An 18,831-nucleotide genomic window follows, 5' to 3' on the forward strand; every position below is an offset into this window, starting at 1 on the left:
AGGTTGGTGGTGAGGAACATGAGTGTTCTCCACAGAGCCGTGGCCTCATCCCGTATGGACTCCTTTGGGATGAAAACTAGGTTGTTCCACCATGACTGTGCCTCTGTCTACAAAACCAGCTTGATAAAGACATGGTGTGACCAAGAGATGCTCAAGTCTTCTACACAGGGCATTGACCTCAATCCTACTGAACACCTTTTGGGCATTTTCAAGCCAAGTCTTGAAAATTCAACATCGGTACCTGACTTTACAAAAACGCTTTTGGCTTAATTGGCACAAATTCCCATAGAAAACTTTTTGGAAAGCCTTCTTAGAAGAGTGGAAGCTCTTAAAGCTGCACAGTGGAGGAAGAGGGTGGAGGACTATATTGTCCATGTCGGTGAAATGGGATATCCAACAAGCTTATATAAATGTGATGTCCATAGACCTATGGTGATGTGTATTTTGAGCTTTGGCCTGGGAGAGATAAACCTATAGTATCAAAGAGTGAAAATGCCCAATGGTTTGATATTTTAAAGAATCAAATTTGTTACCAAATTCCTAAATTGGTGATTAGGAAAATTTTTTTACTTTCAAAGAATTCCTAATAAAAGGTTCATATTGAAATGTTCATAGCTCCTTGTAGACTCAAATGCAGCGGACAAAGCTCGGTAGCTTGGGCAAACAATAGAGCCCAGCCAGGTTCCACCTGGCTAAGGTTCTATGCAAGCTATTAGAGAACCAGCTGCATTTCCAGACAAAACTCATGGAATTATTATTATTAAATAGGATTTATATAGCGCCAACATATTACGCAGCGCTGTACATTAAACAGGGATTGCAAATGACAGACTAATACAGACCGTGATACAGGAGGAGAGAACCCTGCGCCGAAGAGCTTACAATCTAGTAGGTGGGAATGTGCCCTAATTTCAAGAAATAAGCTACACAGAAGCTAAAATTAGCTCAAAAATATTTTTGCTTAATGATTGGAGTCTCTACTATTCCATCGATGTTCATGGCAGGTTCACGGAGCTTTGCTTATTGATAAAGCTCTGTAAATATTCCAATTTACAAGCTGGAAAAAGCTTTAATGCTCACCATTCTGAAAATATAACAGGTTAAGCTAATGCAATAAATTTTTGGAGACTTCATTTGATATATCTGAGTGTATTGAACAGTTCAAGTTGGAAATGAGTCTGGATCGATGTCCACTTCACGGCTTTGCATGCTCTCCATCTATGGTGTCTCCGAAGTGGATTTGATTCTCTGGATATGAGTATTGAACAGTCAGTTTGTCACCTAGGGATTGTCTCATTTGCTAGAGGCCATTGTCAATTTCAAAGCTTTAGGAAGATGTGGAATTTCTGAGAAGGAGCATGACGCAGGAAGACGTGAAGGGATTAGTCTTCTTTGTTTGGCCATTGGCGCCATCTTGGAAGGTAGCTTCGCCTTTACGTACTCTTGTTGTACAGCTCTGAAATCTTAAAGTCCTTTGGTGTCCAGTTATGGAATTTCTAAAATACTCATTTTACATACTTAATAGGTAACTGGTGACACACCGACAGCACCAAATGGGTTCCATACATGCGTCAATGTTAGTAGATGACCCCACATAATTAACCAGTGTGATGTCAAGATTTATCCAGAAATTGGATGGCTTTTGGTTGTACCTCGGGGGTCGTCATCTTTTTCTTAGCAATAAATAAGTTGTGGAACCTAAAAATGGGTCCATCTACCAAATTGCCCACCATATCTGCATATTATTATTGGCTTCAGGTCCAGTGTTGTTGCAGAAAAAGCAGAGAATTCTCATGAGTTCCTTGTGAATTAATAGGTTAAATGTTGGCGTAGAAAATGGCCATGTCATTGTTTCTAACTGAAGGGATGGATGATGCCAGTTTATTGAGGAAAACGGCCAACTCTTGGTCCTCGGTGACGCTGCTGCCTACCAAAATGAACAAAGCGTTTGCAAAAATGGCCACCACGCAGACAACCATTCCTCTTTAAGCCTGCTGAGCTCTGTTTTAAGGCATAATAGCCTGGGAGGTCTGATTGCTCAAATTGCTGACGGCCTCCTATTTTTTTTTTCGTTCTCACGCAGATGATGCTGCGCAGAGACGGCGTTGTGCTTCATCTTGCCTCAGCTGGCTTTCTACGAAACACAAATATGGTCCCAGCAGCGCAGGCCAAGTCCCTGATTGCATTGTCTTTCTGACAAAACCATTAGTTAGTTGTAGCGTGGGGCCCAGCCAGCTCTTACCTCATGCTTGCTAAGTGCTCGTTGTAATGATGTGAGTGCAGCCAGCGGGGCCCCGAACGGACCTCCTGTGGCCTCTGCTCGGGAGGAAAAAGGCTAAGTGCTGCAAGAGCCAAAAGTCCTGGTAATATCTGTGATGAACTTAAAGGGACATGGAAAAGAAAACACAAACTCTACACCAAGTTTTTTTTTTAAAGAACTTGTAAACTATCTTCTATAAATGTTCATATATCAGTTCATGGATAAGAATGGAAGGCATTGTTGTAGCCACTGTGATTCTGCTGCTAGGAAGGCATCACCAATCCCTCCAAGACACAGGATATTGATAGGGAACAATTCATTTCTTTGACTCTTTTCAGCTGCTTATCATTTATTTGTCTTTTATGGGTTTTTTTGCTCCTTCTCCTGGGTCTGACCACTTTGTGTTCATCGCTGTGTACACACTAAAGCTCCGAAACATTGATGAATCACCGAACGAGAATGCACCATAGAAGAGCACAGCGAGGTGCTTCCTCCTCTTCATTAAACAGAAAGGTGCTTTCTGCAAAAAGCTCATTCATTGATCTTTCATTGGAATCGATCACAAAAGATCTTTCGAATGACAATCACCTGACGTCTGTCTGGTGCTTGAGATGAAAACAATTGGGAAGTATTATTTTACCAAAATTGTAGCCTGAATTACCATTTTGGCAAAATAAAGTCAATGGAGGAAATTAAATGAGGGGGTTTGGTGTTCTTTATATGGTTCTTTGGGGTAAAAAAAGCTTCTTTCACCCGTTCTGGTCCAGTTCTTGGGTCAAAAAGGAGAGGCGCTGGTATAACTGTGCAAGACTTAAGGGAAAACTGGAGGGCCGATTAAAGTGTCATAACCTGCCGTTGCCATTATTTTTTACCCTCTCTGTAACCACAAAGCATTGATACATTGCCCCTTTTTTTGGAAATTTTCCAAGAATCATTTGTTTGAGTGCCAGCTCTTGTGCTCCTATGTTATCTGAACTCTTCGAAGGCCCCACATGATTCCTGAGCCCGTCGGTATTCAGAAATCATTTATGCTTTTTTCAGTCTGGTTATACGTCTGCGCCTGTTTAGCATCCCAAGACTTACTGACAGCCTGTGCCCAGGGGCTGCCTCTCCCTTGGGGACCTCCGCCTCATTAAGGGAATATGGAGAGTCTGCTTCTTCCTGGCTGCTGTCCATGTGCTCCGCCATTGCCGTCGGAGAACCGGAGTCTCTGTCACGCATATACATTGTACGATGCCCCGGGATACAAGCCTATGGGACGGCTTTTTTTCCATGCCATGGGACCCCCTTTGGATACAATGACCTCCCCTTACTCTTACAATAATCTCTCTGTTCTGAAGATTTACATTTTCTAGAGGAATTTGACTTCAATTAAAAAGATATTGTTGAAAAATTAGGGGGGCTTTACAAAGTCAATGTACACTGTAATCTCGATGGTCAAAGAGAAGCTAATGATGGGGCTTGTGCCAAAAACGTCACCGGTGGGCAAGATTAGTGTTTCAATTCTGCATAGTACAACCCAATATATAGATTCCATTGTATAAATGTTTTCTTTTTCAGAACTTTAAATATATACTAAGATGTGACCATTGTAGGGGGTAACATCAACTTCTTAGTACAGGTGCCGGAACATCCTAAAAGATGGCGGAGGGGAATCCAATCTGTCTACTGTCCTACTAATAGCTTGTCGGAGAATTGGAAACTATGGATGCAATGCCATTATTCTGTCCCATGCCAAGCTGCTGGGGTGCTATTTCTTAGAAATAATTGGTTGCAAGTGACCCCAATAGCAAAGAGACCCCCCAAGGTTCCACCTCATACAAAGCGTGTGCTCTGATGGGAATTTCCATCATTTTGTTTCCCCTAACAATGGAAGGAAGAAAGCTGGCCATGAGTGTTCACAGGCAGTGACAGGATATCCGCCTCGCTGTCAATTTTTCAGCTAATAAATTGGAATCGATCGATCGGTTTTTGGCGCAAGCCCACCATCATTAGTTTCCCGGCGCTGTTTCTGAACGGTGATATTTGCTTCTTCCCCTGTAACACATCTGTCACTGCCCCCCTCCCCCCATAGGCACATCGATCGCGGACGCTGACAAATTAGAAATTATTTCTCAGCAAACCGATCAATCAATTTTGTTTTTTCAAAGGCAGCCTGGAAGGGTAGAAGGAGGGAGGAGGTCCAACCTTCTGGCGACAGCAAAGACGCCTTTTGTGGTGGAAGTCAGGTGGGGGGCACGGAGTGTGTAATGTAATGTTTTAGTTCATAAAAAAAGGATATTCGAGGATTTCTACACGGAGATCAATCGATATTTCTCTATTACAGAATTGTCTGCGTTAAACTGGCCCTCTATCTGGCGGCGTTCTGCATATTCCCAGGGGAGTGTTGTACACCATCTCATATTAGGCCGCAACGGATGTATAGTTTACTGAGATGGTGAACGTTCTCGATTCACAGGCTTGTTCCACAACTAAGGACTGTGGATCAAGACAATCACATGACTGTACGGTCGGCTGGTGATAAGATTACACGGTTCAAACTTTTCTTACGCCCATGGTACAGGACAAGAGAAGTGGTAGTGTGCATACAGATGACGAACAGATACCGAGTATTACACCCACGGTAAAGAACAAAAGAAGTGGTAGTGTGCAGAGATCAAACATACAGAATACGATCAGATACCAAAAATTTATATACTAAGCAGAGGGAAAATAGTGGTAAAAGTGTAACTGACATCTGTCAGGATTCTGCATCTTAAGCAAGATGGTGTAACTCCGGGTACACTGTGTTACTAGTCTGGAGCTCACAATAACAGAACATGAGTTGTGTGCGTGACTTGTATTGCTGAGTCTGTGCTTGCTGGGGTCATTTTGGGTCTGGTTTATGTTATGTCTAACGTTTCATCATTCGGTAATCATCCACAGAACACAGATGTACCCCATGCATAGAACATCACTAACCCATGCACCATGATAACTCCAGCTAGAATCCATTGCAAGGTGCTAGGGGTGTCCATATCAAGCAGGCAAGGTTTCTGTGGTGTTTGGTGTCCAAGGGGGTTTTGGATAAAAGAAGGAGTGGATTATTAAAAAATCAAAAGATTTTTACTATAAGGGGTCTTTTTATACAACTTTCAACCAGGATTTCTAAATGTGAACCTGACTGATGTTGTGAGCCCTCACGTTTTGTCCAATATTTTGTCCGCGGCCTTTCCATAATTCCTATTCCCGTTCCACCTTGATTCCAATAGTCAGACGGTGCAAGTGTCAAGTTTACGTTTTGGAAACACACCCTTTCATTATCCTAACTCAGGGCTTTTATCAGTGGCATACAGGAATGAGGATCTCAGGCAGTCCGCTCGCTGGAAGGTCACCCTGGCGTATCTGGGAAGGGAGGAAGCAGAGAACATAATAATACCCAACTAATACCGTCCCCATAGAAGCCCATTGTTCCAGCAGATCCGATGGGTATCTCAAAGGGGAAATGCACTCCTGCTTTGCTAATGTGTTTACCGTCGTCGGCTGTGACTCAGCAGTAATGAGACAATGGCACTAATTACACTAAATTGGATGAATGACTCGAAAGTGGAGATTTTCCCATGGGTAACATACACCTCCCATAGCAGACCAGCCTTAAAGTCAGTTGTATACTAAGGCAGATGTTTTTCATGAATGGTCATCATACACCGCCAAATGTGTCATCTGACACCCCAGAAGAAGAGGGGAGACTGTCATGGCGCCCAATTTCATATCATTGCCCATGGTTTTCCAATGGTTTGTTCAACAAGCTTAGAAGATGTGATGGTTCACACATTTCTGTCCATATATGTCCAACATATATCAAGAAAGCAGATAATTCATTACAAAACTGTAACATCAACGGTTGGTGGAGGTTGTGACGTCACCTATCATCTGTATTGGTTTGACGTCCAACAGGGCTTTCTTTTGGCCAAATGTTCAAAGCTGCCACACACTCATGACTCATTTTTATTTAAAACATACACATCCAGCTCAGAATTTCCACAACAAGCCGATGTTTGGACTCGGGTATTTGTAGTAAATTCATAGGCTCCCCACCAGTGACCATTATATCCAATTATTGGGTTAGCCTGCAAGATGGCAACCTGGGGCCTTCTGTTTTATTAAGGCTCTATGTGGCAAACTGGCATGGGTCCCTTTTGTGACGGGACAAACCCTGATGCAGATCGCCACATGTCTGGAACTTCATCGGAGTTCAGCGCAAGCGAATATGTTTCTCATCACAGACATGTGGGGATGTGAGGCTAATACACTAATTATTACCAGATTATTCACGGATTTAGAGTCTGCAGATGTTTGGGCCGAAAGGGTTTTTTTCATAATCCAATGGAGAGATGATAGAGGATTATTCTGAGAGATTACCAAAGGATTCGCTCAGAGCGGAGAAGGCTGAGCAAACATTGGAGCTTTTTATGTCCTGATCTGCAGGCGTTTGTGAATGTACGAGATGTTATATTAAGGAAGACCCTTCACCTAAAGATCTAGGAATCAATCCTTGTTATGGGTGACCTGCTAACCTGCACTTGTAGCTCCTGGGTTATAATGTGTTCCTCCAGGACATTTTCAAACATTTCGTAAGGATGCATACATTTTCAAATGTGGAGAACTGTTTCCTAACACAATTCCTGAAGGGTTTCTATCTGGGAGTAATGAATGCTTATAATGGGCACAGAAGGCATACAGACATGGGAATTGCAGGTTTGGTGGGAATGACTTATATTCGGCACAACAGGTGTGCAAACCCAGAAAGTATGTGGAAGGTGGGAACATCTCATAATATGCACAGCAAATGTACAGACCTGGGAACTCAATGCTAGGTTGGTGGAGCCCTTCATATTGGGGATAGTAGGTGTATAGTTGCAGGAACCCAGCACAGGTATAGTAGGAGCACCTCATAATAGGCAAAGTAGGTGTACCGACCTAGAAACTCAATGCAGACTTGGTGTGCAACCCATAAAGTGTAGTGATGAAGGGAACATCTCATACTGGGCACAGTAGGCGTAAAGACCCAGGAACCCAGCACAGGTATAGTGAGACCCCCTCATAATGGGAACAGCAGGTGTACAGACCTGGGAACCTAGCACAGGTATAGTGGGAGCTCTTCATATTAGACACACAGGTATACAGACCTGGAAACCTAATGTTAGGTTGGTGGGACCCTTCATATTGGGCACAGTAGGTGTATAGACCCAGGAACCCACCACAGGTATAGTAGGATCCCCTCATAATGGGCACAGCAGGTGTACAGACCTGGGAACCCAGCGCCAGTATAGTGGGAGCTCTTCATATTAGACACACCGGTATACAGACCTGGAAAACCTAATGTTAGGTTGGTGGGACCCTTCATATTGGGCACAGTAGGTGTATAGACCCAGGAACCCACCACAGGTATACCGGTAGTAGGATCCCCTCATAATGGGCACAGCAGGTGTACAGACCTGGGAACCCAGCGCCGGTATAGTGGGAGCTTTTCATTTTGGGCACAGAAGGTGTACAGACCTGGGTGCTCAGCACAATTATAGTGGAAGCTTCTAACATTGGGCACAGCAGGTCTGCAGTCTCGGGAACTCAGCACAGGTATGGTTGGAGCCCTTTATAACATTATTCTATTTCATTTCTGACCCCAGCTATGTAACATTGACACTCCTGCATATTTTAAGCTTTTCATTCCACCTCCGCACCTTTAGACTGAAAAGCGCAGTGGATAACTCCGAAAAGCCGCCCGCTTCACAGTAGATATAAAAATTAATCTCCTTCGCTAATACAGGTCAACGGTAAAAAAAAAAAAAACTTCAAGTGAATTTCAAGTAAGCTTTCAGTAAATTAAAAGCGAATCACACACGTTCATTTTGAAGGTTACAGATTGGTAGCTGGGAAGCGAAGTGATGCAGTCTGGTGCCTGCTCGGTTCATTCACATCACGTACGGGCGAGGCCTCTTAAGATATCGAGCTAATGGGTACAACGTCTCGGGCTTTTCTCCCCCGCACAAGAGAAACAGGAGGGCTGGATCTAGGAACGAACATAATGAAGTGGGCCCTAACCTTGTTACCCATCAAGCGCTTTGTTTTCTAAAACAGGGGGTCAAAGGGTTAAAACAGCAGTTTTGCACCGACTGGAGGTACGGACGCTGATTTATGAAGGTACTAACTATCACCATCTGCTGCTGACCTTCTCCTAATGCGTGATTTAATTAGGAGAAGACACATGGTAGCGGAAAGGCTGGAATAAGATCCGAGACGCCAGGATGCTACGTTGGCGAAGTCCTTGTCCTTTACGTTGCTTTTTTATTGGCACCTGACATTGGTGAGGCATCCATTATTTATTACGGAAATAAAGGGCAACGTAAGCCAGCGATTTTCCCTACAAAACCCATTCTGTGATGATATGGCACCAACAGCACTTTGAACTTTTTTAGATGGACCTTCCAGTAAATGAATACATTCCTGACTTGTCAAAATAAAGAGTGACAGTTTCATTTTTTTTTTTATAAAGCTTCAATCATTAAAAAGCTGACCATGGCTGAACAAAGGTGGCGCTATTATTCTGGAGAGAAACGCTGAATAAGCCATTGTAAGGGGGGGCATAAAGTGATTTACCAGCTGATAAATTTTGGATTTCCCATCACTTTAAGTCTTGGTGACACCAGGACAAATAGAGAACATAAATCTCCTCTTCTTGCCCATCGGTTCACGAAAAAAGGAAATTCATATTGTTCAACAAAAATCGGGACATAGCCGATTGTTATCCTTAATCTGCAACTCAGCATTAAAGGATTTGAACTTTTGTAGCTCCTTAGTGATGCCAACAACCAAGCCATCACACCTTTATGAGTTTGTAGGACTTCCCATTCCATATCCATGGCTATTTATATTGAGTTGACCCCCCTTTATTGCTACAAAAGCCTCCACTCTCTAAAAAGGCTATCCACAAGGTTTTGGAGTGTGTCTGTGGGATTTGAACCCAAATGAGTATTTGTGAGATCAGACACTGTTTCACATAAAGACCTGGCTTCCAGTCAATGTTCAAACAATTTGTAGACAGCTGACCATCAAAAATGTATGAGTTTGTTGGAAAAACATATATAGGTATATAGGTAGGAATTAGTGAGGTCAGGTACTAATGTTGGATAAGAAGACCAGGCTCACCAATCCAAATCCTTCCAAAGGTGTTCCGTAGGGTTGAGGTCAGGGATCTGAAGGCCACCCAAGTTCCTATACACCAAGTTGGTCAAGCCATGTACAAGGGTACAGTCATGGTGGACCCGGTAAATACCTTCGCTAAACGGTGACCACAAGGTTGGAAAATTTGTGCTTGTATGATGTAACTGTAACAGTACCCTTTACTGGAAACAACCAAACTCGTGGTCAATCTACATTCCTTGGGCCACATTTTAATAGATGTTGGTAAGGTGTCCACAAACTTTTGGCTGTACAGCTTTTACCTTATATTTAGAGCTGTCTAATTGAAATAAATGATTCTGTTTTGTCCACCTCCTAAATTAGAAAATTGGAGAATAGACTGCAACTTTTTGACAAATAGGGAAAAACTTTGTTTCTAACAGCGAGGAGAATATTCAGTAACTCCTTTTATTGAATGATTTGCATTCATGAATGTAAGCCAAGCTATAAAAGAATCTATCACTCCGGTATCTCAGACCTCTCCCTCTCTTTGCCCCAAGGGTTTTATAATTCAAGGAATTCTAAAATCGCACATTCGTATTTCCATCAATGGCTAATGGGTGGATTGTATTATGTGATTCAAGATTGACATGAGTGATGAGATAATAGCACATCCAGCCCTTCAGCTTCCACAAATAGGGTTATAATGTCATTGGCATGATTGGCATGTTAGGATCCCATCTTGGAATGAGATGCCGCTGGCAGGAAGGAGAATTGTGTTTGGCTAACTGTGGCTGGAAGCCATCTTTTATCCACCATCAATGGTAAATGGGGTCATTAGACCGTAATGATGCTATAATGACCTGTTAAGGTTATGAGTCTTATCCCAGATGGCTTTGGGAATAAAGACAATTACATTACACATATAGATCTCCATCCATCTCTTCCCAAATTGGTGTGTGCTGGCCCACCAACATGTTATATAAATATCTCAATGATGAATAGGTCCTTCATTTTTTGTGGATGGAAGAAGGAAATACAGTCAGCGTTTGGGAGGTTTCAGATGAGATGAAATGAACATCAGTCATGGCCAACTCAAAATCCTCTTCGGGTTTAACCGCCCATTGTTGTGCCTCTCGTTTTTGGGTGGGACATGGTCCTTCACAACCCAAGACAAAAGACCAAATGGCAACCCCCTTTTTTCCAAGTTGGGGCGTACTTTAGAAGCTTAGATTGCACATCATGACCATTGTCCATCACCTTCCCACAGCACATCCCTCAACTCTGCTCTCATAATCTCTATTACTCATTCAGAGTTCATTAGCACTTTAATTCCAAAGCAGGAGCATAATTCATTATTTCTTCTTTCTTTTCATTCTCCTATCCTCCCTATTTCCTTCCCTTAAGCACTACATTTTCCCAATCCTCGTTGTACGGCACTCTGCTGCCTCTTGCCAGTGTAAATTGGCTGTATAATGATCCTGAGACCTGACAACTCTCACTTAGCCGGCGCCTGTCTCAAAGGACTCCCAGCTTCCATAAATATCCATCCACTGTACAACAATAAATATTACTAACGGGCTGACCGTTTATTTGCAGCTAAAGCCCTGAACACTGATATTTATGAGGTGGAAGAAAATCAAAAGAGTGAAATGATGGCCTACAGCTTCCTTTGTTTAGACACCTACTCATTGGTGAAGACTGTTGGCTGCCAATCAGATGGTCATAGGGTTGTTCCTATGATTGACGTACACATAGATTCAGCTCCATATCTTGTACATCCACAACAAAATGTCAACATTCTCATCTGATTTTGCCTTTGTTTTCTTCTCTACACCTTTGGTGGAGATCCTATTTACTGTAAAATACCCAAATACCAATAGCCATTTTTTTCCAATTTTGGTAAGTATTTGCCAAGTTCAGGCCTTGGGATTTGAAGCTTTCCTTAATTGGGATTAATTGGGATTTGAAGCGTTAATTGGGATTTGAAGCTTTCCTAGACTAAACGAATGTGTTTGTGTCCTGGTAAACAGCTGAGCCCTCGAATAATGAGCTGTGTGGAAGGTCAGGACAGAGGAAACCAGACGGGAATACAAAATTCTGCAACAGGAAACCAGGAACAATATCCCATTAGCGTGTAGAGGAAGCCCTACTACAATGTTTTTGTTGAGTGGGGAAAGTGTGTGTGAAGGTTTATCTGAAGCTTCATAAACGTAGATAAACGGCAGTATACTCATAACGAGAAACAGAGCGCTAGAGGCAAAATTATATCTTATTTTTCTTTGTGGTTTTCGGGAGGCCCAGCTACTTTTATAGTATTATATTATCCTACGCTAAACTAGGGTCTTCTTATTGGTGTAATTATGGCCTAAGAGGCCCATATTCACACAGGCCTTTCTCAACCTTGAGGAACCCTTAACAAAATTAGAACTCGGAGAACCCTTGCTAAAACCAATTTTTCGATTGCCAATGGGAAAAAGGTCTATTAAGTTTCTGGCAGTGGAAAGAATGCTCCCCTTACAGTGGTGGCAAGAATACCACCTTTAGAGACAGCTAAAGTCATGCAGCTGGGTCTTCCAAGTATCATCTAATCGTAGGCCATTCAGCAACAGTTTGAGGAACCTCCAGCAACCTCTGGAGGAGCCATAGGGTTACACAGAACCCTGACTGAGAATGGGTAAATTATACTCTATGGTGGTCACAAACAGGCAGATGCCTCTAGAATGATGGACATCCACTGTAACAAAACAACATACAACTGCAACCACCTGCAACTCCTATTCACTAGCCCTTATCCTTGTTGACTACAGGTTATGTCAGACACTAACAAAATGCTTTGGTAGTTTTTGTCAGTGACTCCAATCTAGCTTTCTTTCTGTTGGTTGGCCATACATGAACCCAATAAAACAGGTCACCATCCCTTTTAACACTCAACAGTCTTCGGAACTATGTGGCAACTGTGGCCTCTAATGGTCTCTTACGTTGTTGGTGGTCTTTCGGAGTATCTTGAAATATTGATGAAGGTCTTTTCTTAAATCGTGGGCAATCATTGTCCTTTAAAACAGGTCAGATGTCTCCAAATGTCTCCTGTAATAGGTCAACAGTCTTTAGTTTCTAAATGATCATGGGATGAGCCTAATGACGACTTGGGCAAAAGTCAAGGTCTGTACCAGCCTGGGCTAGGCTCTGCTGGATCTCTACATGAATCCATATGAAGACCACCAGAGGTACTTGTAGACATCACAAGATCTTTGAACTTAAGTTCAAGGAACATTTTATGCCAAGCCAGATTCTTTTTAGATTTTAGATTTATTTTTTGTTAGAAAACATTTGTTATGTTGAGATTCTCCTATTTCCATTTTCAGGTCTTATAATGGATTGTTTGTATCAAACGTTCATTGGCCTTGTTCTTAAAACCATACACATATTTACCACTCATCCCCTCGGTATCTCTTACCTATCAAAGGAGAACATTTTTGAAATGAGTCGTCTTTTTTTGCCCATCTCCGGCACACTTCTATGCTCAGAGCCCGGCTCATAATTGGGAAATTCTCAGTTGTTAATCTTAGGTAAGCAATTTTGTTCGAGTGATTATCACAGTGGCGCGAGGCGGGAGGCTGGAGGAAACTTGACAACAGATTGTCTGTAGAGAGAGCTGACCCCTTTTAACATGTAATTGTGGAACCATTCCAATTTTTTATATATTTCTACAGCTGATTGCACATCGCAAGGCTTGCAAATAGAATAAGAAGAACGCTTGTCTGGTGCATTTCGTCCTGGCCAATACATCTTTAGATTGCATGTGAGATTGTAACAGGTGGTTTTTGTATTAAAATATATTTTGGTATATGGAAAAAAGCTCAGGTTTAATGCAACATCTATATATGTATATGTGAACATGCTTCCCGAGGCCCGACTGAACATCTCAAATCCTAGGCACAAAATCTGTGCAGAAAGTGAGGATCAGCCTTTCTTAAATCTAGTGATCAACTGGCTAGAGATCAACATGAACAATGGTGGTTATCATTAGCAGCGGACTGGTGAAATTTGTTTGCCTATTTAAACCCCCATAGGGGTTCACATGACCATAGCTAGGCCCATGAGCAGAACTAAAACCAATGTAAATGCATTTTAATTGCATATTTCTTTTTTTATGCATCCAAAGAAATGTAAAAAAAAAATTTCCATTAGCAGAAAGGAAGCACACTTCAGCTGGTGTTTTTTAGCCTGGGGCCCCATTTAAATAACTGAGATTGGAGGTGAGCCGCAGAAAGGAACGTCTTGCTCTTTCAGCCCTTGTAATGCAGCCTTTGAAGTCCCATAGCCTTTGCCTAGTGAGGTGGTAATATGAAAGGGATATGAATGACCAGAGGTCAGCTGTGGCAGAATTTTCAGTTCACAGTCCTATATGTAGAACCGGCGGTCATGTGATGCCATAGGCACCGTGAAACCCTAGAAAGGGGGGGGCCAAGCACTTGAAGAGTATGGATGGCTTTCACTGAAATGGGCCTCAGTAAATTGCTGGCAGCAACACACGGCTGCTTGATCTTTTCTTCACACGTGTCGGCGGCAGATTATATGGAACAACAAAGATGCGGAACGCGTAGGCATTGGAGGTCCATTTACACACGGAATTAGAAGACAGCTTCAGCTAAATACACAGCTAAAACACTTAGGGGACTATTTATGAGGCTAGAGCAGGATAACATGAGTGCTATATGGCACTCCGGCCACAAGGTGGAGTTGTCAAGAAGAAATGCAAGTGAAAGTGAAACTGCTATAAAGATCAAGTAGTCTCACTTGCCAAGCAAGTTTGTGCTGTGTGGCAGAGCTATGTTATTCTCAGGACTGAATAGACAAAAATATAAATCCTTTGCATTGTAAAACAGGTTGCTTATATTTTTAATTTGTGTGAGGTGTATACGTCGAGATTGGCTTGAAAGAACTTACCTCTGTGATTCCCTTCAATACTAGCAGTATTTTACAGCTGTGTTACATACGGTTGGTGATAGCACTATTCTCCAGAGTTCAGGTGTCTCCAGTGATAGGCTATTGGTCGCAGTCTAGTGAAGGCCCTTTTCTGATCCACCATGATTGTGCCCTTGTGTACAATGGAAGCTTCATAGAGACATGGTGTGACCAATATGGTGTAGAGGAATGAGAGTGTTCACAGACACAGAGCCCTGACCTCAACCCTACTGACTACCTTTAGGATGAATTGGAACCCCAATCTGGAACCAGACCTTTTCACCCAACATCAGTGCAAGAACTTCCAATGGGCACAAAATCCCAAAGACACCCTTCAAAATCCTATGGAAAGGCAGTGGTGAATGTTATAGTCACAACGAGGGGCCAACTTCATGTTAATGGCCATGGGGGTCAAGGAGCCAACTCCCTAATATTGTCCATGGAGGAGATTGGACAATTCCATAATATTGACCATGGTGGAGAGAGGACAGCTACATATCAATAGCTATGGTGGGGAGAGAATAACTCCATATCAATTTATTATGGGGGGGAGGACAACTCTATAATATTGGCCATGGAGGAGCCGGGACATCTCCATATCAATGACCATTGTGGAAGGGGACAACTCTATTTAAATAGCTCTGAGAGAAAGGGATTAACTCCCATAGTATTGCCAAGGTGGAGATGGAAAAACTCTATTTTAATAGCCATGAGGGAGAGGAGACAACCCATATTATTGGCCATGGAGGGGAGGGCACAACTCCATATCAATGGTCATAGGGGAATGAGGCCAATGCTAAAATACTAGCTATGGGGAGAAAGAGAACAACTCCATATCAATGGTCATGGAAAAGACAGGACAACTTCATATCATTGGCCATGGGGGAAAGGGCACAATTCTAAACTACTGGCCATGGAGTGAGAGAAGACAACCCTATTAATGGTCATGGTTGGGAATAGAATGTCCATCAATCTCTATAGGTTTGATGGTCAGGTGGTGACAAGCTTTGGGCTCCATAATTAAAAGACGGAGGCCGGGGCTAATAAACAATTTTCGTTCTGGCTCAGTATCTGCCTATATTTTGCCAATGAAGCCTTTCTTGATAGCAGAGGACTTATTACAGAAAGATCCAGTAAATATATGTACTACAAGTCGTTTTAATTTTTTTCGCTCATCTTGCGGGTCCATAAACGAGCCCATTAAACTTGTAACTTTGGCTATTTAGCTCTTATAAACCCTCAGCTCATATTAAATGAAATTCATCATTGGAAAGAGGATTACTTTCACCAGCTAAGTACCGTGTACTATTATCTTTTAATTCTCATGGAAAGGGTCCAAATTTAAGAAAAACATTCTTGATTAAAATTCTTCTCAAGCAAAAAAAAAAAAAATGTAGGCCGGGTTCCTTGGCTCTGACGCATTTTGGTGCCCGAGATTCATGCTGGCGGCTTTGATGTAATGGCGGTTTTTGTTATGTGTTTGTGTGTGGGGAATACAGTTTATATAGGAGAAAATTCATGACAGAGGACTTGTAATATAGATGAAAGCCAGGCAGATATGAAAGACATGAATGCAGCTCTGTAATCATCAATACATCTTTAGATTGAATTCTTTATATGCAAACAGTATAGGTGCCTGAATCTGACCTCGTATCAGCTACTTGGTGTACAGCAGGGCTGAACTGTGAAAAGAAGTAGCACAAGAAGCCAATTGGGTTATGGTTGGCTGAGAGCCGATCCAGGACAACCTGGGCTTTGAGAAAGTGAGTTGAATGATGTTAGCCAACAGACTGAGGACATCTAGTGGTGGAAAAAAGTACTGCAGGTTATATATCTGGATTACATATTGCAGCAAATGCTATTGTATTTCAAAAAAATTGGAATCATTTGTAATATTTTCCCTTTTTTTTCAGATCTTAAACAAGCACCATAAATTCGTCCTCAGAACGCAGCACTAAGGTAACCATATTTTCTTACTTTTATCATAAATGTAAAATGAGGGCGGTATACAATGAAACATGATTCAAAAATATTATACGGTGTTGTCAAGCTCCTCCATCCTCGACTCACAATGGAAATTCTTGGAGGCATGGGTTAGGGGCTCTATTAGTGAGATTGCTCTTACTTCCTGTCTCAGGAATATTGGTTGCACAAATCGTCTTTCACAAATCTTTTTGGAGGGTTTGCTTTAGTCCAAAGATCACCTGAAGCCTGAACGTTGTCCTCACATGCTAACTCCCTGCTACGGAATGTGCATAGCAATAGTAAAATATAGGAACCCTGATATTATATGAACAGTTATGTACACTTAGGAGCTGGAAGGCAGCATATCAGTTGAGGCAAATGAAGTGACCCCCCCCCTCCGGAAGAGGTATCCATTGACCACAATTCCTGGTGCAACAAACGGGATAGCCAACCATTCCTTAAACAAGTCCACCTTTCAGCTTTCCAAATTTTTGCCGTAAAACCTGCTCGACGAAGGAATTTTCTCTTGGAAAGAGGAAGACGAATGACTCGGCATAATGAGAAGCGATGGGTCGACTCTGCTGACGCCATGGAGGTCACCAACTCGGTGTTTGGGCTCCGCGGCTGTACTAATAAAGCACAAAACGTAGCTTTTTCCAATAAAAATGGACGTTGGCGGCCTTGGTAGATCGCGCTCATCCATATTCATGGCTGACACATAAAAAGCCGAACAAATCTTGCGGACGAGAGGTGCGGAATACTTAAAGACAGATAATTCAGGGGCTGTGCGGAGCCATAAATCAGAGATTTACGACTTGACCGAATTTCAGAAGCCTTTTTATTTTTTAGCTGGGGATGTCTTAAAGGGGAACGTACATTATAATCACACTGAAGGCATTGGTTCATAAAATCTAATAGGCGGGGCCCTGGTTCTACTGATTGGTCCAATACGTGACGTACATCCCCTGGTTAGAGAATTTCCTGGTCTTGTGATTCCTTCCCTGCCTCCGAAGAGCCTTCCCACACATATAGGTGGCCAAGGAAGTGCACACCAGGACATCAGAATTATTTTATATCAGCATTAAGTCTTGCTGAGCTACAATTAGTAACATGGACCCGGCACGGATCAGCTCTTTACAGGAGGCCCAATGATTTAACACGTTTCACATCCCTTAAATTGTAGGCAATATTATTACAATCCCATATCCTTGCCACAAGATGGCTTTACCATTGATCGGCAATGAGTCTTCCAAGCTGCAATAAGCAACATAGACCAGACACAGTCCAGCTCTTTGCAGTAGGCTCAATGATTTCACGCGTTTCGCAATTCTTACAATGTAGGCGGTGCAATTAAAATCCCATATTCTTACCGTAACTTGACTTTAACACTGATCGACAATGTGTCTTGCTGAGTTACAATTAGGAACATAGATGGCCCAGCTGTTTGCAAGGAGCCCAATGATTTTACGCATTTTACACCATTTACAAAGCTGACAAAAGAATGTAGGCGGTACTGTAAATATCTCATATAGCTAATGAAATTTTACTTGCTCGGCCTGCAATCAGCAACATAGACCAGGGGCAGTCCACCTCTTTGCAGGAGGACGCATGGTTTTGCACAATTTGCAGGATAACTATGCATTTTACATACTTTACAAAGCCGACACAACAATGTAGGCGGTACTGTTACCATATTCCCAGTGCAAGTTTATTTTTACACTGATCGGCAATTAATTTTGCCAAAGCGCATTCAACAACATGCACTTGGGTTGGCCAAGTAGAACTGTAACTATTCACGCATTTTGCATACCTTACATATTGTTTGTACTTTTAATATGTAATTTTGGTATTATTATTATTAATAATTTTAGTATTATTATTATTATTAAACAGGATTTATATAGCGCCAACATATTACGCAGCGCTGTACATTAAATAGGGATTGCAAATGACAGACTAATACAGACAGTGATACAGGAGGAGAGGACCCTGCCCCGAAGAGCTTACAATCTAGTAGGTGGGGGAATTTCACACACAATAGGATGGGAAATAGTCATTTAATAGTCATAAATTAATTGTAATAATAAATATCCTCACGTATTGATTAGCTAGCTTTCATACTGATCAAGAGATGCTCTGTGTGATAGGTAAAGGGGGTCATTAACTCTCAGTGTGGGTTTCTTGATAGTGACAACAATGGTTGAATGCATGAATACAGGGTGACAACACAGGATCTCCATTAGTAGTAAGGACTCAGCGTTGTCACCCTATAACAGGAAGTTACTAAACTTACTTATAATAATGAAAGAGGCAGCCTTTGAAATGACAGATGATTTTAGTGGTTGGGTTTATGTTTACTAGTACCTAAAACTTTGGGAGAGCAAGGGCGTCACAACACTGAACCTCGATCAGGACTGAGGCTAGTGGCCATGTTGTGGCCAGACTGACCCTTCAGTGGCACAGTGCTGGTAAACAGGAAA

At 42.2% G+C, this 18,831-nt stretch overlaps 1 protein-coding gene across 3 annotated transcripts in view; it reads left to right on the plus strand.

The window, feature by feature from the left end:
* Positions 1-18,831, plus strand: part of SEMA6C (semaphorin 6C) — a 130,960-nt gene that overhangs the window by 21,024 nt on the left and 91,105 nt on the right. For 2 of the 3 annotated variants that reach the window (XM_072428611.1, XM_072428613.1), the window contains exon 2: positions 16,300-16,345. The gene's annotated coding sequence lies outside the window, so the exon portion shown is untranslated. Of the gene's footprint in view, positions 1-2,310; positions 16,212-16,299; positions 16,346-18,831 lie in introns of those variants that run through there. The other variant, XM_072428612.1, reaches the window with a different exon arrangement.

The sequence above is a fragment of the Pyxicephalus adspersus genome, chromosome 12, assembly GCF_032062135.1.
Source record: "Pyxicephalus adspersus chromosome 12, UCB_Pads_2.0, whole genome shotgun sequence".
Taxonomy (NCBI): domain Eukaryota; kingdom Metazoa; phylum Chordata; class Amphibia; order Anura; family Pyxicephalidae; genus Pyxicephalus; species Pyxicephalus adspersus.